The sequence below is a fragment of the Pseudorca crassidens genome, chromosome 19 (genome assembly GCF_039906515.1).
Source record: "Pseudorca crassidens isolate mPseCra1 chromosome 19, mPseCra1.hap1, whole genome shotgun sequence".
NCBI lineage: Eukaryota > Metazoa > Chordata > Mammalia > Artiodactyla > Delphinidae > Pseudorca > Pseudorca crassidens.
Window position 1 is genome coordinate 691,186 of NC_090314.1, and position 23,065 is coordinate 714,250.

The 23,065-nt window shown below is 43.8% G+C and overlaps 1 long non-coding RNA gene across 1 annotated transcript in view; it reads right to left on the reverse strand.

Annotated features, from left to right (window-relative positions):
• LOC137211681 (uncharacterized) overlaps window positions 1–22,184 on the reverse strand; it is a 166,514-nt gene extending 144,330 nt beyond the window's left edge. Inside the window, exon 1 of the long non-coding RNA XR_010937177.1 lies at window positions 22,099–22,184. This is a non-coding gene — a long non-coding RNA (uncharacterized lncRNA). The remainder of the gene's footprint in view (window positions 1–22,098) is intronic.
• Window positions 22,185–23,065: the final 881 nt, after the last annotated feature.

Genomic DNA, 23,065 nt, shown 5'->3' on the forward strand with positions numbered 1-23,065 from the left:
ACTCAGCAATGAAATCTATGTCATCAGGCCCATAGCAGCATAATGAGTGGATTCAGGTACGATGATTCTAACTGAAATAAGTCACACAGAAAAAGAAACATCATAAGATATCTCTAATACACGGAATGTAAACTTGGCTACACAGGAACTGAATTCCAAAACAGAACAGGGTCTCAAATTTAGAAAACCAACTTATGCTTGCTTAAGGGTAAAGGTGAGTTGGGGTGCTGCATAAAACCAGAGATTGAAATGAGCACAGATAATGTTCCTTATGCCAAATATGGAATAGACAAGAGCTACTCTTTGCTCAACGAAATGGACTCAACACCCCATATTAAATGCCTAAGAATGTACCTGACTAGTAAGTATCTTAAAACCTATGGATTGCTATGTCTCCGAAAGAGAATCAAGCATGTGTACAGGGGCATAAACGCAGCAGTGATAGGATTGGAGAGGTTCGGTGAGCAAATGAAGACCCTTTGAAGTCATATTGCATGGTACCCATTCCACGGGTTTCAAATACCCAGGTTTAAGGTATTCTTCCTTCAGCTAAAACATGCATGTGGAACCTAGAGTATGATCAACCATGTGATCGGGAGACGTGTTCAAATATGTCTCAGTTTTCGTACCCTGGTACTCGGGTGCAACATTCCAGACGCTTTACTAACACTCTCCCCACTTGGAGAGTCAGTCCCTTTAACCTCCTGTTTGGCCCAGTTTGAAATTTCTGCGGAAGATGAACAGGAATAGTGAGAACCAATGAGAGACCAACTGGAGGTTTCTGGACGGGCAAATTTTACTCTCATTTCCCACCAGGAAGAGGAATTAACCAAAGGCTCAGCGTGCCGTGCCGGAACCAGATTAGGGCCTGAAGCCATCCTGCGGTGTTGCGGCCAGCTCAAAAGAAAGCGAGTTGAAGAAAGGAGCTCAGGGGCACTGTAATTCACAAACCTGCAGACTTATAAATGACAGCTATCGTCCAAAAATATACTGAAGTAAGGCTGCCAAGAGGACTTGAAAGCGGGGCAGAATTGCAGGAAACCGATTTCAGGAGGTAGACTGGAATTGCATTGAAAGCATAGGAAAAGAGGCAGAACGTCCACAATGATGCACTTGGCCAAAAAGGGCGTATGCGTTTTTTCCTGAATATATTCAGGAAAAAACGCATACGCCCTTTTTGGCCAACCAAGCAAGCTTGCAAAAGAAATCTGCACTACAATGAAGTCTCACTTCCCCCCGGTCAAAAGGGCCATCTGAAAAAAGTGTAAAATCCAGAAAGGCAGGACAGGCCATGGAGAACTGGGAGCCTTGTTATGCTGATGGGCGGGATGTAAATTGCCAACAGACACTCGGGAGAAGTGTATGGTGTTTCCTGAAACATCTAAAAAACAAAGCAACAGAGCCTAGGGCACTTCCACTTATGGTCCTATAGCTTAGGGAAATTAAAATCAACAAGACACAGCCACCCCAAAGTTTGGGACGCCTCTGTTTACAAGAACCTCGTTTACAGTACAAGTTCAACATCGCAGAAAGTGAAAAATGGATAAAGAAGTTGTGGTATTTACTTACAAAGTAATATCACTCTGCAATGAAATCTATGTCATCAGGCCCTTAGCAGCACAATGAGTGGATTCAGGTATGATGATTCTAACTGAAATAAGTCACACAGAAAAAGAAACATCATAAGATATCAGTAATACACGGAATGTAAACTTGGCTACACAGGAACTGAATTACAGAACAGAACAGGGTCTCAAATTTAGAAAACCAACTTATGCTTGCTTAAGGGTAAAGGTGAGTTGGGGTGCTGCATAAAACCAGAGATTGAAATGAGCACAGATAAATTTCCTTAAGCCAAATATGGAATAGACAAGAGCTACTCCTTGCTCAACGAAATGGACTCAACACCGCATATTAAATGCCTAAGAATGTACGTGACTAGTAAGTATCTTAAAACCTATGGATTGCTATGTCTCCGAAAGAGAATCAAGCATGTGTACAGGGGCATAAACGCAGCAGTAATAGGATTGGAGAGGTTCGGTGAGCAAATGAAGACCCTTTGAAGTCATATTGCATGGTCCCCATTACACGGGTCTCAACTCTCCAGGTTTAAGTTATTCTTCCTTCAGCTAAAACATGCATGTGGAACCCAGAGTAGGATCAACCGTGTGAACGGGAGACGTGTTCAAATATGTCTCAGTTTTCCTCACCTGGTACTCGGGTGCAACATTCCAGACGCTTTACTAACACTCTCCCCACTTGGAGAGTCAGCGCCTTTAACCTCCTGTTTGGCCCAGTTTGCAATTTCTGCGGAAGATGAACAGGAATAGGGAGAACCAATGAGAGACTAGCTGGAGGTGTCTGGACGGGCAAATTTAACTCTCATTTCCCAACAGGAAGAGGAAATAACCAAAGGCTCAGCGTGCCGTGCCGGAACCAGATTAGGGCCTGAAGCCATCCTGCGGTGTTGCGGCCAGCTCAAAAGAAAGCGAGTTGAAGAAAGGAGCTCAGGGGCACTGTAATTCACAAACATGCAGAGTTATAAATGACAGCTATCGTCCAAAAATATACTGAAGTAAGGCTGCCAAGAGGACTTGAAAGCGGGGCAGAATTGCAGGAAACCGATTTCAGGAGGTAGACTGGAATTGCATTGAAAGCATAGGAAAAGAGGCAGAACGTCCACAATGATGCACTTGGCCAAAAAGGGCGTATGCGTCTTTTCCTGAATATATTCAGGAAAAGACGCATACGCCCTTTTTGGCCAACCAAGCAAGCTTGCAAAGGAAATCTGCACTACAATGAAGTCTCACTTCCCCCCGGTCAAAAGGGCCATCTGAAAAAAGTGTAAAATCCAGAAAGGCAGGACAGGCCATGGAGAACTGGGAGCCTTGTTATACTGATGGGCGGGATGTAAATTGCCAACAGACACTCGGGAGAAGTGTATGGTGTTTCCTGAAACATCTAAAAAACAAAGCAACAGAGTGTAGGGCACTTTCACTTATGGTCCTATAGATTAGGGAAATTAAAATCAAAAAGACACAGCCACCCCAAAGTTTGGGACGCCTCTGTTTACAAGAACCTCGTTTACAGTACAAGTTCAACATCGCAGAAAGTGAAAAATGGATAAAGAAGTTGTGGTATTTACTTACAAAGCAATATCACTCAGCAATGAAATCTATGTCATCAGGCCCTTAGCAGCACAATGAGTGGATTCAGGTATGATGATTCTAACTGAAATAAGTCACACAGAAAAAGAAATATCATAAGATATCAGTAATACACAGAATGTAAACTTGGCTACACAGGAACTGAATTCCAAAACAGAACAGGGTCTCAAATTTAGAAAACCAACTTATGCTTGCTTAAGGGGAAAGGTGATTTGGGGTGCTGCATAAAACCAGCGATTGAAATGAGCACAGATAAAGTTCCTTAAGCCAAATATGGAATAGACAAGAGCTACTCCTTGCTCAACGAAATGGACTCAACACCCCATATTAAACGCCTAAGAATGTACCTGAATAGTAAGTATCTTAAAACCTATGGATTGCTATGTCTCCAAAAGAGAATCAAGCATGTGTACAGGGGCAGAAAAGCAGCAGTGATAGGATTGGAGAGGTTTGGTGAGCAAATGAAGACCCTTTGAAGTCATATTGCATGGTACCCATTACACGGGTCTCAACTCTCCAGGTTTAAGTTATTCATCCTTCAGCTAAAACATGCATGTGGAACCCAGAGTATGATCAACCATGTGAACGGGAGACGTGTTCAAATATGTCTCAGTTTTCCTCCCCTGGTACTCGGGTGCAACATTCCAGACGCTTTACTAACACTCTCCCCACTTGGAGAGTCAGCGCCTTTAACCTCCTGTTTGGTCCAGTTTGCAATTTCTGCGGAAGATGAACAGGAATAGGGAGAACCAATGAGAGACTAGCTGGAGGTGTCTGGACGGGCAAATTTAACTCTCATTTCCCACCAGGAAGAGGAAATAACCAAAGGCTCAGCGTGCCGTGCCGGAACCAGATTAGGGCCTGAAGCCATCCTGCGGTGTTGCGGCCAGGTCACAAGAAAGCGAGTTGAAGAAAGGAGCTCAGGGGCACTGTAATTCACAAACCTGCAGAGTTATAAATGACAGCTATCGTCCAAAAATATACTGAAGTAAGGCTGCCAAGAGGACTTGAAAGCGGGGCAGAATTGCAGGAAACCGATTTCAGGAGGTAGACTGGAATTGCATTGAAAGCATAGGAAAAGAGGCAGAACGTCCACAATGATGCACTTGGCCAAAAAGGGCGTATGCGTTTTTTCCTGAATATATTCAGGAAAAGACGCATACGCCCTTTTTGGCCAACCAAGCAAGCTTGTAAAGGAAATCTGCACTACAATGAAGTCTCACTTCCCCCCGGTCAAAAGGGTCATCTGAAAAAAGTGTAAAATCCAGAAAGGCAGGACAGGCCATGGAGAACTGGGAGCCTTGTTATACTGATGGGCGGGATGTAAATTGCCAACAGACACTCGGGAGAAGTGTATGGTGTTTCCTGAAACATCTAAAAAACAAAGCAACAGAGCGTAGGGCACTATCACTTATGGTCCTATAGATTAGGGAAATTAAAATCAAAAAGACACAGCCACCCCAATGTTTGGGATGCCTCTGTTTACAAGAACCTCGTTTACAGTACAAGTTCAACATCGCAGAAAGTGAAAAATGGATAAAGAAGTTGTGGTATTTACTTACAAAGCAATATCACTCAGCAATGAAATCTATGTCATCAGGCCTGTAGCAGCATAATGAGTGGATTCAGGTACGATGATTCTAACTGAAATAAGTCACACAGAAAAAGAAACATCATAAGATATCACTAACACACGGGATGTAAACTTGGCTACACAAGAACTGAATTACAGAACAGAACAGGGTCTCAAATTGAGAAAACCAACTTATGCTTGCTTAAGGGGAAAGTTGAGTTGAGGTGCTGCATAAAACCAGAGATTGAAATGAGCACAGATAAATTTCCTTAAGCCAAATATGGAATAGACAAGAGCTACTCCTTGCTCAACGAAATGGACTCAACACCCCATATAAAACGCCTAAGAATGTACCTGACTAGTAAGTATCTTAAAACCTATGGATTGCTATGTCTCCAAAAGAGAATCAAACGTGTGTACAGGGGAATAAACGCAGCAGTGATAGGATTGGAGAGGTTCGGTGAGCAAATGAAGACCCTTTGAAGTCATATTGCATGGTACCCATTCCACGGGTCTCAACTACCCAGGTTTAAGGTATTCTTCCTTCAGCTAAAACATGCATGTGGAACCCAGAGTATGATCAACCATGTGATCGAGAGACGTGTTCAAATATGTCTCTGTTTCGGTCCCCTGGTACTCGGGTGCAACATTCCCGACGCTTTACTAACACTCTCCCGACGTGGAGAGTCAGTGCCTTTAACCTCCTGTTTGGCCCAGTTTGAAAATTCTGAGGAAGATGAACAGGAATAGGGAGAACCAATGAGAGACTAGCTAGAGGTGTCTGGACGGGCAAATTTAACTCTCATTTCCCACCAGGAAGAGGAAATAACCAAAGGCTCAGCGTGCCGTGCTGGAACCAGATTAGGGCCTGAAGCCATACTGCGGTGTTGCGGCCAGCTCAAAAGAAAGCGAGTTGAAGAAAGGAGCTCAGGGGCACTGTAATTCACAAACCTGCAGAGTTATAAATGACAGCTATCGTCCAAAAATATACTGAAGTAAGGCTGCCAAGAGGACTTGAAAGCGGGGCAGAATTGCAGGAAACCGATTTCAGGAGGTAGACTGGAATTGCATTGAAAGCATAGGAAAAGAGGCAGAACGTCCACAATGATGCACTTGGCCAAAAAGGGCGTATGCGTTTTTTCCTGAATATATTCAGGAAAAAACGCATACGCCCTTTTTGGCCAACCAAGCAAGCTTGCAAAGGAAATCTTCACTACAATGAAGTCTCACTTCCCCCCGGTCAAAAGGGCCATCTGAAAAAAGTGTAAAATCCAGAAAGGCAGGACAGGCCATGGAGAACTGGGACCCTTGTTATGCTGACGGGCGGGATGTAAATTGCCAACAGACACTCGGGAGAAGTGTATGGTGTTTCCTGAAACATCTAAAACACAAAGCAACAGAGCCTAGGGCACTTCCACTTATGGTCTTATAGCTTAGGGAAATTAAAATCAAAGAGACACAGCCACCCCAAAGTTTGGGACGGCTCTGTTTACAAGAACCTCGTTTACGGTACAAGTTCAATATCGCAGAAAGTGAAAAATGGATAAAGAAATTGTGGTACTTAGGTACAATGTAGTATCACTCAGCAATGAAATCTATGTCATCAGGCCCGTAGCAGCACAATGAGTGGATTCAGGTACGATGATTCTAACTGAAATAAGTCACACAGAAAAAGAAACATCATAAGATATCACTAACACACGGGATGTAAACTTGGCTACACAAGAACTGAACTACAGAACAGAACAGGGTCTCAAATTGAGAAAACCAACTTATGCTTGCTTAAGGGGAAAGTTGACTTGAGGTGCTGCATAAAACCAGAGATTGAAATGAGCACAGATAAAGTTCCTTAAGCCAAATATGGAATAGACAAGAGCTACTCCTTGCTCAACGAAATGGACTCAACTCCCCATATTAAACGCCTAAGAATGTACCTGACTAGTAAGTATCTTAAAACCTATGGATTGCTATGTCTCCAAAAGAGAATCAAGCATGTGTACAGGGGCATAAACGCAGCAGTGATAGGATTGGAGAGGTTCGGTGAGCAAATGAAGACCCTTTGAAGTCATATTGCATGGTACCCATTCCACGGGTTTCAACTACCCAGGTTTAAGGTATTCTTCCTTCAGCTAAAACATGCATGGGGAACCAGAGTATGATCAACCATGTGAACAGGAGACGTGTTCAAATATGTCTCAGTTTTCGTCCCCTGGTACTCGGGTGCAACATTCCGGACGCTTTACTAACACTCTCCCCACTTGGAGAGTCAGCGCCTTTAACCTCCTGTTTGGCCCAGTTTGCAATTTCTGCGGAAGATGAACAGGAATAGGGAGAACCAATGAGAGACTAGCTGGAGGTCTCTGGACGGGCAAATTTAACTCTCATTTCCCACAAGGAAGAGGAAATAACCAAAGGCTTAGCGTGCCGTGCCGGAACCAGATTAGGGCCTGAAGCCATCCTGCGGTGTTGCGGCCAGGTCACAAGAAAACGAGTTGAAGAAAGGAGCTCAGGGGCACTGTAATTCACAAACCTGCAGAGTTATAAATGACAGCAATCGTCCAAAAATATACTGAAGTAAGGCTGCCAAGAGGACTTGAAAGCGGGGCAGAATTGCAGGAAACCGATTTCAGGAGGTAGACTGGAATTGCATTGAAAGCATAGGAAAAGAGGCAGAACGTCCACCATGATGCACTTGGCCAAAAAGGGCGTATGCGCTTTTTCCTGAATATATTCAGGAAAAAACGCATACGTCCTTTTTGGCCAACCAAGCAAGCTTGCAAAGGAAATCTGCACTACAATGAAGTCTCAGTTCCCCCCGGTCAAAAGGGCCATCTGAAAAAAGTGTAAAATCCAGAAAGGCAGGACAGGCCATGGAGAACTGGGAGCCTTGTTATGCTGATGGGCGGGATGTAAATTGCCAACAGACACTCCGGAGAAGTGTATGGTGTTTCCTGAAACATCTAAAAAACAAAGCAACAGAGCCTAGGGCACTTCCACTTATGGTCCTATAGCTTAGGGAAATTAAAATCAAAAAGACACAGCCACCCCAAAGTTTGGGACGCCTCTGTTTACAAGAACCTCGTTTACAGTACAAGTTCAACATCGCACAAAGTGAAAAATGGATAAAGAAGTTGTGGTATTTACTTACAAAGCAATATCACTCAGCAATGAAATCTATGTCATCAGGCCGGTAGCAGCATAATGAGTGGATTCAGGTACGATGATTCTAACTGAAATAAGTCACACAGAAAAAGAAACATCATAAGATATCACTAACACACGGGATGTAAACTTGGCTACACAAGAACTGAATTACAGAACAGAACAGGGTCTCAAATTTAGAAAACCAACTTATGCTTGCTTAAGGGTAAAGGTGAGTTGGGGTGCTGCATAAAACCAGAGATTGAAATGAGCACAGATAAAGTTCCTTAAGCCAAATATGGAATAGACAAGAGCTACTCCTTGCTCAACGAAATGGACTCAACACCGCATATTAAACGCCTAAGAATGTACCTGACTAGTAAGTATCTTAAAACCTATGGATTGCTATGTCTCCGAAAGAGAATCAAGCAGTGTACAGGGGCATAAACGCAGCAGTGATAGGATTGGAGAGGTTCGGTGAGCAAATGAAGACCCTTTGAAGTCATATTGCATGGTACCCATTCCACGGGTTTCAACTACCCAGGTTTAAGGTATTCATCCTTCAGCTAAAACATGCATGTGGAACCTAGAGTATGATCAACCATGTGATCGGGAGACGTGTTCAAATATGTCTCAGTTTTCGTACCCTGGTACTCGGGTGCAACATTCAAGACGCTTTACTAACACTCTCCCCACTTGGAGAGTCAGTCCCTTTAACCTCCTGTTTGGCCCAGTTTGCAATTTCTGCGGAAGATGAACAGGAATAGGGAGAACCAATGAGAGACTAGCTGGAGGTCTCTGGACGGGCAAATTTAACTCTCATTTCCCACAAGGAAGAGGAAATAACCAAAGGCTCAGCGTGCCGTGCCGGAACCAGATTAGGGCCTGAAGCCATCCTGCGGTGTTGCGGCCAGGCCACAAGAAAGCGAGTTGAAGAAAGGAGCTCAGGGGCACTGTAATTCACAAACCTGCAGAGTTATAAATGACAGCTATCGTCCAAAAATATACTGAAGTAAGGCTGCCAAGAGGACTTGAAAGCGGGGCAGAATTGCAGGAAACCGATTTCAGGAGGTAGACTGGAATTGCATTGAAAGCATAGGAAAAGAGGCAGAACGTCCACAATGATGCACTTGGCCAAAAAGGGCGTATGCGTTTTTTCCTGAATATATTCAGGAAAAAACGCATACGCCCTTTTTGGCCAACCAAGCAAGCTTGCAAAGGAAATCTGCACTACAATGAAGTCTCACTTCCCCCCGGTCAAAAGGGCCATCTGAAAAAAGTGTAAAATCCAGAAAGGCAGGACAGGCCATGGAGAACTGGGAGCCTTGTTATGCTGATGGGCGGGATGTAAATTGCCAACAGACACTCGGGAGAAGTGTATGGTGTTTCCTGAAACATCTAAAAAACAAAGCAACAGAACCTAGGGCACTTCCACTTATGGTCCTATAGCTTAGGGAAATTAAAATCAAAAAGACACAGCCACCCCAAAGTTTGGGACGCCTCTGTTTACAAGAACCTCGTTTACCGTACAAGTTCAATATCACAGAAAGTGAAAAATGGATAAAGAACTTGTGGTACTTACGTACAATGCAGTATCACTCAGCAATGAAATCTATGTCATCAGGCCCGTAGCAGCATAATGAGTGGATTCAGGTACGATGATTCTAACTGAAATAAGTCACACAGAAAAAGAAACATCATAAGATATCAGTAATACACGGAATGTAAACTTGGCTACACAGGAACTGAATTCCAAAAGAGAACAGGGTCTCAAATTTAGAAAAGCAACTTATGCTTGCTTACGGGTAAAGGTGAGATGGGGTGCTGCATAAAACCAGAGATTGAAATGAGCACAGATAAAGTTCCTTAAGCCAAATATGGAATAGACAAGAGCTACTCCTTGCTCAACGAAATGGACTCAACACCGCATATTAAATGCCTAAGAATGTACCTGACTAGTAAGTATCTTAAAACCTATGGATTGCTATGTCTCCGAAAGAGAATCAAGCATGTGTACAGGGGCATAAACGCAGCAGTGATAGGATTGGAGAGGTTCGGTGAGCAAATGAAGACCCTTGGAAGTCATATTGCATGGTACCCATTCCACTGGTTTCAAATACCCAGGTTTAAGGTATTCTTCCTTCAGCTAAAACATGCATGTGGAACCTAGAGTATGATCAACCATGTGATCGGGAGACGTGCTCAAATATGTCTCAGTTTTCGTACCCTGGTACTCGGGTGCAACTTTCCACACGCTTTACTAACACTCTCCTGACTTGGACAGTCAGTCCCTTTAACCTCCTGTTTGGCCCAGTTTGCAATTTCTGTGGAAGATGAACAGGAATAGGGAGAACCAATGAGAGACTAGCTGGAGGTGTCTGGACGGGCAAATTTAACTCTCATTTCCCACCAGGAAGAGGAATTAACCAAAGGCTCAGCGTGCCGTGCCGGAACCAGATTAGGGCCTGAAGCCATCCTGCGGTGTTGCGGCCAGGTCACAAGAAAGCGAGTTGAAGAAAAGAGCTCAGGGGCACTGTAATTCACAATCCTGCAGAGTTATAAATGACAGCTATCGTCCAAAAATATACTGAAGTAAGGCTGCCAAGAGGACTTGAAAGCGGGGCAGAATTGCAGGAAACCGATTTCAGGAGGTAGACTGGAATTGCATTGAAAGCATAGGAAAAGAGGCAGAACGTCCACAATGATGCACTTGGCCAAAAAGGGCGTATGCGTTTTTTCCTGAATATATTCAGGAAAAAACGCATACGCCCTTTTTGGCCAACCAAGCAAGCTTGCAAAGGAAATCTGCACTACAATGAAGTCTCACTTCCCCCGGGTCAAAAGGGCCATCTGAATAAAGTGTAAAAACCAGAAAGGCAGGACAGGCCATGGAGAACTGGGAGCCTTGTTATGCTGATGGGCGGGATGTAAATTGCCAACAGACACTTGGGAGAAGTGTATGGTGTTTCCTGAAACATCTAAAAAACAAAGCAACAGAGCCTAGGGCACTTCCACTTATGGTCCTATAGCTTAGGGAAATTAAAATCAAAAAGACACAGCCACCCCAAAGTTTGGGACGCCTCTGTTTACAAGAACCTCGTTTGCAGTACAAGTTCAACAGCGCAGAAAGTGAAAAATGGATAAAGAAGTTGTGGTATTTACTTACAAAGCAATATCACTCAGCAATGAAATCTATGTCATCAGGCCCTTAGCAGCACAATGAGTGGATTCAGGTATGATGATTCTAACTGAAATAAGTCACACAGAAAAAGAAACATCATAAGATATCACTAATACACGGAATGTAAACTTGGCTAAAAGGAACTGAATTACAGAACAGAACAGGGTCTCAAATTTAGAAAACCAACTTATGTTTGTTTAAGGGGAAAGGTGAGTTGGGGTGCTGCATAAAACCAGAGATTGAAATGAGCACAGATAAAGTTCCTTAAGCCAAATATGGAATAGACAAGAGCTACTCCTTGCTCAACGAAATGGACTCAACACCGCATATTAAACGCCTAAGAATGTACCTGACTAGTAAGTATCTTAAAACCTATGGATTGCTATGTCTCCGAAAGAGAATCAAGCATGTGTACAGGGGCATAAACGCAGCAGTGATAGGATTGGAGAGGTTCGGTGAGCAAATGAAGACCCTTTGAAGTCATATTGCATGGTACCCATTCCACGGGTTTCAACTACCCAGGTTTAAGGTATTCTTCCTTCAGCTAAAACATGCATGTGGAACCTAGAGTATGATCAACCATGTGATCGGGAGACGTGTTCAAATATGTCTCAGTTTTCGTACCCTGGTACTCGGGTGCAACATTCCAGACGCTTTACTAACACTCTCCCGACTTCGAGAGTCAGTCCCTTTAACCTCCTGTTTGGCCCAGTTTGCAATTTCTGCGGAAGATGAACAGGAATAGGGAGAACCAATGAGAGACTAGCTGGAGGTCTCTGGACGGGCAAATTTAACTCTCATTTCCCACAAGGAAGAGGAAATAACCAAAGGCTTAGCATGCCGTGCCGGAACCAGATTAGGGCCTGAAGCCATCCTGCGGTGTTGCGGCCAGGTCACAAGAAAACGAGTTGAAGAAAGGAGCTCAGGGGCACTGTAATTCACAAACCTGCAGAGTTATAAATGACAGCAATCGTCCAAAAATATACTGAAGTAAGGCTGCCAAGAGGACTTGAAAGCGGGGCAGAATTGCAGGAAACCGATTTCAGGAGGTAGACTGGAATTGCATTGAAAGCATAGGAAAAGAGGCAGAACGTCCACCATGATGCACTTGGCCAAAAAGGGCGTATGCGCTTTTTCCTGAATATATTCAGGAAAAAACGCATACGCCCTTTTTGGCCAACCAAGCAAGCTTGCAAAGGAAATCTGCACTACAATGAAGTCTCAGTTCCCCCCGGTCAAAAGGGCCATCTGAAAAAAGTGTAAAATCCAGAAAGGCAGGACAGGCCATGGAGAACTGGGAGCCTTGTTATGCTGATGGGCGGGATGTAAATTGCCAACAGACACTCCGGAGAAGTGTATGGTGTTTCCTGAAACATCTAAAAAACAAAGCAACAGAGCCTAGGGCACTTCCACTTATGGTCCTATAGCTTAGGGAAATTAAAATAAAAAAGACACAGCCACCCCAAAGTTTGGGACGCCTCTGTTTACAAGAACCTCGTTTACAGTACAAGTTCAACATCGCACAAAGTGAAAAATGGATAAAGAAGTTGTGGTATTTACTTACAAAGCAATATCACTCAGCAATGAAATCTATGTCATCAGGCCGGTAGCAGCATAATGAGTGGATTCAGGTACGATGATTCTAACTGAAATAAGTCACACAGAAAAAGAAACATCATAAGATATCACTAACACACGGGATGTAAACTTGGCTACACAAGAACTGAATTACAGAACAGAACAGGGTCTCAAATTTAGAAAACCAACTTATGCTTGCTTAAGGGTAAAGGTGAGTTGGGGTGCTGCATAAAACCAGAGATTGAAATGAGCACAGATAAAGTTCCTTAAGCCAAATATGGAATAGACAAGAGCTACTCCTTGCTCAACGAAATGGACTCAACACCGCATATTAAACGCCTAAGAATGTACCTGACTAGTAAGTATCTTAAAACCTATGGATTGCTATGTCTCCGAAAGAGAATCAAGCAGTGTACAGGGGCATAAACGCAGCAGTGATAGGATTGGAGAGGTTTGGTGAGCAAATGAAGACCCTTTGAAGTCATATTGCATGGTACCCATTCAACGGTTTTCAAGTACCCAGGTTTAAGGTATTCTTCCTTCAGCTAAAACATGCATGTGGAACCTAGAGTATGATCAACCATGTGATCGGGACACGTGTTCAAATATGTCTCAGTTTTCGTACCCTGGTACTCGGATGCAACATTCCAGACGCTTTACTAACACTCTCCCCACTTGGAGAGTCAGTCCCTTTAACCTCCTGTTTGGCCCAGTTTGCAATTTCTGCGGAAGATGAACAGGAATAGGGAGAACCAATGAGAGACTAGCTGGAGGTCTCTGGACGGGCAAATTTAACTCTCATTTCCCACAAGGAAGAGGAAATAACCAAAGGCTCAGCGTGCCGTGCCGGAACCAGATTAGGGCCTGAAGCCATCCTGCGGTGTTGCGGCCAGGCCACAAGAAAGCGAGTTGAAGAAAGGAGCTCAGGGGCACTGTAATTCACAAACCTGCAGAGTTATAAATGACAGCTATCGTCCAAAAATATACTGAAGTAAGGCTGCCAAGAGGACTTGAAAGCGGGGCAGAATTGCAGGAAACCGATTTCAGGAGGTAGACTGGAATTGCATTGAAAGCATAGGAAAAGAGGCAGAACGTCCACAATGATGCACTTGGCCAAAAAGGGCGTATGCGTTTTTTCCTGAATATATTCAGGAAAAAACGCATACGCCCTTTTTGGCCAACCAAGCAAGCTTGCAAAGGAAATCTGCACTACAATGAAGTCTCACTTCCCCCCGGTCAAAAGGGCCATCTGAAAAAAGTGTAAAATCCAGAAAGGCAGGACAGGCCATGGAGAACTGGGAGCCTTGTTATGCTGATGGGCGGGATGTAAATTGCCAACAGACACTCGGGAGAAGTGTATGGTGTTTCCTGAAACATCTAAAAAACAAAGCAACAGAGCCTAGGGCACTTCCACTTATGGTCCTATAGCTTAGGGAAATTAAAATCAAAAAGACACAGCCACCCCAAAGTTTGGGACGCCTCTGTTTACAAGAACCTCGTTTGCAGTACAAGTTCAACAGCGCAGAAAGTGAAAAATGGATAAAGAAGTTGTGGTATTTACTTACAAAGCAATATCACTCAGCAATGAAATCTATGTCATCAGGCCCTTAGCAGCACAATGAGTGGATTCAGGTATGATGATTCTAACTGAAATAAGTCACACAGAAAAAGAAACATCATAAGATATCACTAATACACGGAATGTAAACTTGGCTAAAAGGAACTGAATTACAGAACAGAACAGGGTCTCAAATTTAGAAAACCAACTTATGTTTGTTTAAGGGGAAAGGTGAGTTGGGGTGCTGCATAAAACCAGAGATTGAAATGAGCACAGATAAAGTTCCTTAAGCCAAATATGGAATAGACAAGAGCTACTCCTTGCTCAACGAAATGGACTCAACACCGCATATTAAACGCCTAAGAATGTACCTGACTAGTAAGTATCTTAAAACCTATGGATTGCTATGTCTCCGAAAGAGAATCAAGCATGTGTACAGGGGCATAAACGCAGCAGTGATAGGATTGGAGAGGTTCGGTGAGCAAATGAAGACCCTTTGAAGTCATATTGCATGGTACCCATTCCACGGGTTTCAACTACCCAGGTTTAAGGTATTCTTCCTTCAGCTAAAACATGCATGTGGAACCTAGAGTATGATCAACCATGTGATCGGGAGACGTGTTCAAATATGTCTCAGTTTTCGTACCCTGGTACTCGGGTGCAACATTCCAGACGCTTTACTAACACTCTCCCGACTTCGAGAGTCAGTCCCTTTAACCTCCTGTTTGGCCCAGTTTGCAATTTCTGCGGAAGATGAACAGGAATAGGGAGAACCAATGAGAGACTAGCTGGAGGTCTCTGGACGGGCAAATTTAACTCTCATTTCCCACAAGGAAGAGGAAATAACCAAAGGCTTAGCGTGCCGTGCCGGAACCAGATTAGGGCCTGAAGCCATCCTGCGGTGTTGCGGCCAGGTCACAAGAAAACGAGTTGAAGAAAGGAGCTCAGGGGCACTGTAATTCACAAACCTGCAGAGTTATAAATGACAGCAATCGTCCAAAAATATACTGAAGTAAGGCTGCCAAGAGGACTTGAAAGCGGGGCAGAATTGCAGGAAACCGATTTCAGGAGGTAGACTGGAATTGCATTGAAAGCATAGGAAAAGAGGCAGAACGTCCACCATGATGCACTTGGCCAAAAAGGGCGTATGCGCTTTTTCCTGAATATATTCAGGAAAAAACGCATACGCCCTTTTTGGCCAACCAAGCAAGCTTGCAAAGGAAATCTGCACTACAATGAAGTCTCAGTTCCCCCCGGTCAAAAGGGCCATCTGAAAAAAGTGTAAAATCCAGAAAGGCAGGACAGGCCATGGAGAACTGGGAGCCTTGTTATGCTGATGGGCGGGATGTAAATTGCCAACAGACACTCCGGAGAAGTGTATGGTGTTTCCTGAAACATCTAAAAAACAAAGCAACAGAGCCTAGGGCACTTCCACTTATGGTCCTATAGCTTAGGGAAATTAAAATAAAAAAGACACAGCCACCCCAAAGTTTGGGACGCCTCTGTTTACAAGAACCTCGTTTACAGTACAAGTTCAACATCGCACAAAGTGAAAAATGGATAAAGAAGTTGTGGTATTTACTTACAAAGCAATATCACTCAGCAATGAAATCTATGTCATCAGGCCGGTAGCAGCATAATGAGTGGATTCAGGTACGATGATTCTAACTGAAATAAGTCACACAGAAAAAGAAACATCATAAGATATCACTAACACACGGGATGTAAACTTGGCTACACAAGAACTGAATTACAGAACAGAACAGGGTCTCAAATTTAGAAAACCAACTTATGCTTGCTTAAGGGTAAAGGTGAGTTGGGGTGCTGCATAAAACCAGAGATTGAAATGAGCACAGATAAAGTTCCTTAAGCCAAATATGGAATAGACAAGAGCTACTCCTTGCTCAACGAAATGGACTCAACACCGCATATTAAACGCCTAAGAATGTACCTGACTAGTAAGTATCTTAAAACCTATGGATTGCTATGTCTCCGAAAGAGAATCAAGCAGTGTACAGGGGCATAAACGCAGCAGTGATAGGATTGGAGAGGTTTGGTGAGCAAATGAAGACCCTTTGAAGTCATATTGCATGGTACCCATTCAACGGTTTTCAAGTACCCAGGTTTAAGGTATTCTTCCTTCAGCTAAAACATGCATGTGGAACCTAGAGTATGATCAACCATGTGATCGGGACACGTGTTCAAATATGTCTCAGTTTTCGTACCCTGGTACTCGGATGCAACATTCCAGACGCTTTACTAACACTCTCCCCACTTGGAGAGTCAGTCCCTTTAACCTCCTGTTTGGCCCAGTTTGCAATTTCTGCGGAAGATGAACAGGAATAGGGAGAACCAATGAGAGACTAGCTGGAGGTCTCTGGACGGGCAAATTTAACTCTCATTTCCCACAAGGAAGAGGAAATAACCAAAGGCTCAGCGTGCCGTGCCGGAACCAGATTAGGGCCTGAAGCCATCCTGCGGTGTTGCGGCCAGGCCACAAGAAAGCGAGTTGAAGAAAGGAGCTCAGGGGCACTGTAATTCACAAACCTGCAGAGTTATAAATGACAGCTATCGTCCAAAAATATACTGAAGTAAGGCTGCCAAGAGGACTTGAAAGCGGGGCAGAATTGCAGGAAACCGATTTCAGGAGGTAGACTGGAATTGCATTGAAAGCATAGGAAAAGAGGCAGAACGTCCACAATGATGCACTTGGCCAAAAAGGGCGTATGCGTTTTTTCCTGAATATATTCAGGAAAAAACGCATACGCCCTTTTTGGCCAACCAAGCAAGCTTGCAAAGGAAATCTGCACTACAATGAAGTCTCACTTCCCCCCGGTCAAAAGGGCCATCTGAAAAAAGTGTAAAATCCAGAAAGGCAGGACAGGCCATGGAGAACTGGGAGCCTTGTTATGCTGATGGGCGGGATGTAAATTGCCAACAGACACTCGGGAGAAGTGTATGGTGTTTCCTGAAACATCTAAAAAACAAAGCAACAGAGCCTAGGGCACTTCCACTTATGGTCCTATAGCTTAGGGAAATTAAAATCAAAAAGACACAGCCACCCCAAAGTTTGGGACGCCTCTGTTTACAAGAACCTCGTTTACCGTACAAGTTCAATATCACAGAAAGTGAAAAATGGATAAAGAACTTGTGGTACTTACGTACAATGCAGTATCACTCAGCAATGAAATCTATGTCATCAGGCCCGTAGCAGCATAATGAGTGGATTCAGGTACGATGATTCTAACTGAAATAAGTCACACAGAAAAAGAAACATCATAAGATATCAGTAATACACGGAATGTAAACTTGGCTACACAGGAACTGAATTCCAAAAGAGAACAGGGTCTCAAATTTAGAAAAGCAACTTATGCTTGCTTACGGGTAAAGGTGAGATGGGGTGCTGCATAAAACCAGAGATTGAAATGAGCACAGATAAAGTTCCTTAAGCCAAATATGGAATAGACAAGAGCTACTCCTTGCTCAACGAAATGGACTCAACACCGCATATTAAATGCCTAAGAATGTACCTGACTAGTAAGTATCTTAAAACCTATGGATTGCTATGTCTCCGAAAGAGAATCAAGCATGTGTACAGGGGCATAAACGCAGCAGTGATAGGATTGGAGAGGTTCGGTGAGCAAATGAAGACCCTTGGAAGTCATATTGCATGGTACCCATTCCACTGGTTTCAAATACCCAGGTTTAAGGTATTCTTCCTTCAGCTAAAACATGCATGTGGAACCTAGAGTATGATCAACCATGTGATCGGGAGACGTGCTCAAATATGTCTCAGTTTTCGTACCCTGGTACTCGGGTGCAACTTTCCACACGCTTTACTAACACTCTCCTGACTTGGACAGTCAGTCCCTTTAACCTCCTGTTTGGCCCAGTTTGCAATTTCTGCGGAAGATGAACAGGAATAGGGAGAACCAATGAGAGACTAGCTGGAGGTGTCTGGACGGGCAAATTTAACTCTCATTTCCCACCAGGAAGAGGAATTAACCAAAGGCTCAGCGTGCCGTGCCGGAACCAGATTAGGGCCTGAAGCCATCCTGCGGTGTTGCGGCCAGGTCACAAGAAAGCGAGTTGAAGAAAAGAGCTCAGGGGCACTGTAATTCACAATCCTGCAGAGTTATAAATGACAGCTATCGTCCAAAAATATACTGAAGTAAGGCTGCCAAGAGGACTTGAAAGCGGGGCAGAATTGCAGGAAACCGATTTCAGGAGGTAGACTGGAATTGCATTGAAAGCATAGGAAAAGAGGCAGAACGTCCACAATGATGCACTTGGCCAAAAAGGGCGTATGCGTTTTTTCCTGAATATATTCAGGAAAAAACGCATACGCCCTTTTTGGCCAACCAAGCAAGCTTGCAAAGGAAATCTGCACTACAATGAAGTCTCACTTCCCCCGGGTCAAAAGGGCCATCTGAATAAAGTGTAAAAACCAGAAAGGCAGGACAGGCCATGGAGAACTGGGAGCCTTGTTATGCTGATGGGCGGGATGTAAATTGCCAACAGACACTTGGGAGAAGTGTATGGTGTTTCCTGAAACATCTAAAAAACAAAGCAACAGAGCCTAGGGCACTTCCACTTATGGTCCTATAGCTTAGGGAAATTAAAATCAAAAAGACACAGCCACCCCAAAGTTTGGGACGCCTCTGTTTACAAGAACCTCGTTTGCAGTACAAGTTCAACAGCGCAGAAAGTGAAAAATGGATAAAGAAGTTGTGGTATTTACTTACAAAGCAATATCACTCAGCAATGAAATCTATGTCATCAGGCCCTTAGCAGCACAATGAGTGGATTCAGGTATGATGATTCTAACTGAAATAAGTCACACAGAAAAAGAAACATCATAAGATATCACTAATACACGGAATGTAAACTTGGCTAAAAGGAACTGAATTACAGAACAGAACAGGGTCTCAAATTTAGAAAACCAACTTATGTTTGTTTAAGGGGAAAGGTGAGTTGGGGTGCTGCATAAAACCAGAGATTGAAATGAGCACAGATAAAGTTCCTTAAGCCAAATATGGAATAGACAAGAGCTACTCCTTGCTCAACGAAATGGACTCAACACCGCATATTAAACGCCTAAGAATGTACCTGACTAGTAAGTATCTTAAAACCTATGGATTGCTATGTCTCCGAAAGAGAATCAAGCATGTGTACAGGGGCATAAACGCAGCAGTGATAGGATTGGAGAGGTTCGGTGAGCAAATGAAGACCCTTTGAAGTCATATTGCATGGTACCCATTCCACGGGTTTCAACTACCCAGGTTTAAGGTATTCTTCCTTCAGCTAAAACATGCATGTGGAACCTAGAGTATGATCAACCATGTGATCGGGAGACGTGTTCAAATATGTCTCAGTTTTCGTACCCTGGTACTCGGGTGCAACATTCCAGACGCTTTACTAACACTCTCCCGACTTCGAGAGTCAGTCCCTTTAACCTCCTGTTTGGCCCAGTTTGCAATTTCTGCGGAAGATGAACAGGAATAGCGAGAACCAATGAGAGACTAGCTGGAGGTGTCTGGACGGGCAAATTTAACTCTCATTTCCCACCAGGAAGAGGAATTAACCAAAGGCTCAGCGTGCCGTGCCGGAACCAAATTAGCGCCTGAAGCCATCCTGCGGTGTTGCGGCCAGGTCACAAGAAAGCGAGTTGAAGAAAGGAGCTCAGGGGCACTGTAATTCACAAACCTGCAGAGTTATAAATGACAGCTATCGTCCAAAAATATACTGAAGTAAGGCTGCCAAGAGGACTTGAAAGCGGGGCAGAATTGCAGGAAACCGATTTCAGGAGGTAGACTGGAATTGCATTGAAAGCATAGGAAAAGAGGCAGAACGTCCACAATGATGCACTTGGCCAAAAAGGGCGTATGCGTTTTTTCCTGAATATATTCAGGAAAAAACGTATACGCACTTTTTGGCCAACCAAGCAAACTTGCAAAGGAAATCTGCACTACAATGAAGTCTCACTTCCACCCGGTCAAAAGGGCCATCTGAAAAAAGTGTAAAATCCAGAAAGGCAGGACAGGCCATGGAGAACTGGGAGCCTTGTTATGCTGATGGGCTGGATGTAAATTGCCAACAGACACTCGGGAGAAGTGTATGGTGTTTCCTGAAACATCTAAAAAACAAAGCAACAGAGCCTAGGGCACTTCCACTTATGGTCCTATAGCTTAGGGAAATTAAAATCAAAAAGACACAGCCACCCCAAAGTTTGGGACGCCTCTGTTTACAAGAACCTCGTTTACAGTACAAGTTCAACATCGCAGAAAGTGAAAAATGGATAAAGAAGTTATGGTATTTACTTACAAAGCAATATCACTCAGCAATGAAATCTATGTCATCAGGCCCTTAGCAGCACAATGAGTGGATTCAGGTATGATGATTCTAACTGAAATAAGTCACACAGAAAAAGAAACATCATGAGATATCACTAATACACGGAATGTAAACTTGGCTACACAGGAACTGAATTACAGAACAGAACAGGGTCTCAAATTTAGAAAACCAACTTATGCTTGCTTAAGGGGAAAGGTGAGTTGGGGTGCTGCATAAAACCAGAGATTGAAATGAGCACAGATAAAGTTCCTTAAGCCAAATATGGAATAGACAAGAGCTACTCCTTGCTCAACGAAATGGACTCAACACCCCATATTAAACGCCTAAGAATGTACCTGACTAGTAAGTATCTTAAAACCTGTGGATTGTTATGTCTCCAAACGAGAATCAAGCGTGTGTACAGGGGCATAAACGCAGCAGTGATAGGATTGGAGAGGTTCGGTGAGCAAATGAAGACCCTTTGAAGTCATATTGCATGGTACCCATTACACGGGTCTCAACTCTCCAGGTTTAAGGTATTCTTCCTTCAGCTAAAACATGCATGTGGAACCTAGAGTATGATCAACCATGTGATCGGGAGACGTGTTCAAATATGTCTCAGTTTTCGTACCCTGGTACTCAGGTGCAACATTCCAGACGCTTTACTAACACTCTCCCAACTTGGAGAGTCAGTCCCTTTAACCTCCTGTTTGGCCCAGTTTGCAATTTCCGCGGAAGATGAACAGGAATAGCGAGAACCAATGAGAGACTAGCTGGAGGTGTCTGGACGGGCAAATTTAACTCTCATTTCCCACCAGGAAGAGGAATTAACCAAAGTCTCAGCGTGCCGTGCCGGAACCAGATTAGCGCCTGAAGCCATCCTGCGGTGTTGCGGCCAGGTCACAAGAAACCGAGTTGAAGAAAGGAGCTCAGGGGCACTGTAATTCACAAACCTGCACAGTTATAAATGACAGCTATCGTCCAAAAATATACTGAAGTAAGGCTGCCAAGACGACTTGAAAGCGGGGCAGAATTGCAGGAAACCGATTTCAGGAGGTAGACTGGAATTGCATTGAAAGCATAGGAAAAGAGGCAGAACGTCCACAATGATGCACTTGGCCAAAAAGGGCATATGCGTTTTTTCCTGAATATATTCAGGAAAAAACGCATACGCACTTTTTGGCCAACCAAGCAAACTTGCAAAGGAAATCTGCACTACAATGAAGTCTCACTTCGCCCCGGTCAAAAGGGCCATCTGAAAAAAGTGTAAAATCCAGAAAGGCAGGACAGGCCATGGAGAACTGGGAGCCTTGTTATGCTGATGGGCGGGATGTAAATTGCCAACAGACACTTGGGAGAAGTGTATGGTGTTTCCTGAAACATCTAAAAAACAAAGCAACAGAGCCTAGGGCACTTCCACTTATGGTCCTATAGCTTAGGGAAATTAAAATCAAAAAGACACAGCCACCCCAAAGTTTGGGACGCCTCTGTTTACAAGAACCTCGTTTACCGTACAAGTTCAATATCACAGAAAGTGAAAAATGGATAAAGAACTTGTGGTACTTACGTACAATGCAGTATCACTCAGCAATGAAATCTATGTCATCAGACCCGTAGCAGCATAATGAGTGGATTCAGGTACGATGATTCTAACTGAAATAAGTCACACAGAAAAAGAAATATCATAAGATATCACTAATACACGGAATGTAAACTTGGCTACACAGGAACTGAATTCCAAAACAGAACAGGGTCTCAAATTTAGAAAACCAACTTATGTTTGCTTAAGGGTAAAGGTGAGTTGGGGTGCTGCATAAAATCAGAGATTGAAATGAGCACAGATAAAGTTCCTTAAGCCAAATATGGAATAGACAAGAGCTACTCCTTGCTCAACGAAATGGACTCAACACCAAATATTAAACGCCTAATAATGTACCTGACTAGTAAGTATCTTAAAACCTATGGATTGCTATGTCTCCGAAAGAGAATCAAGCATGTGTACAGGGGCATAAACGCAGCAGTGATAGGATTGGAGAGGTTCGGTGAGCAAATGAAGACCCTTTGAAGTCATATTGCATGGTACCCATTCCACGGGTTTCAACTACCCAGGTTTAAGGTATTCTTCCTTCAGCTAAAACATGCATGTGGAACCTAGAGTATGATCAACCATGTGATCGGGAGACGTGTTCAAATATGTCTCAGTTTTCGTACCCTGGTACTCGGGTGCAACTTTCCAGACGCTTTACTAACACTCTCCCGACTTGGAGAGTCAGTCCCTTTAACCTCCTGTTTGGCCCAGTTTGCAATTTCTGCGGAAGATGAACAGGAATAGGGAGAACCAATGAGAGACTAGCTGGAGGTGTCTGGACGGGCAAATTTAACTCTCATTTCCCACCAGGAAGAGGAATTAACCAAAGGCTCAGCGTGCCGTGCCGGAACCAGATTAGGGCCTGAAGCCATCCTGCGGTGTTGCGGCCAGGTCACAAGAAAGCGAGTTGAAGAAAGGAGCTCAGGGGCACTGTAATTCACAAACC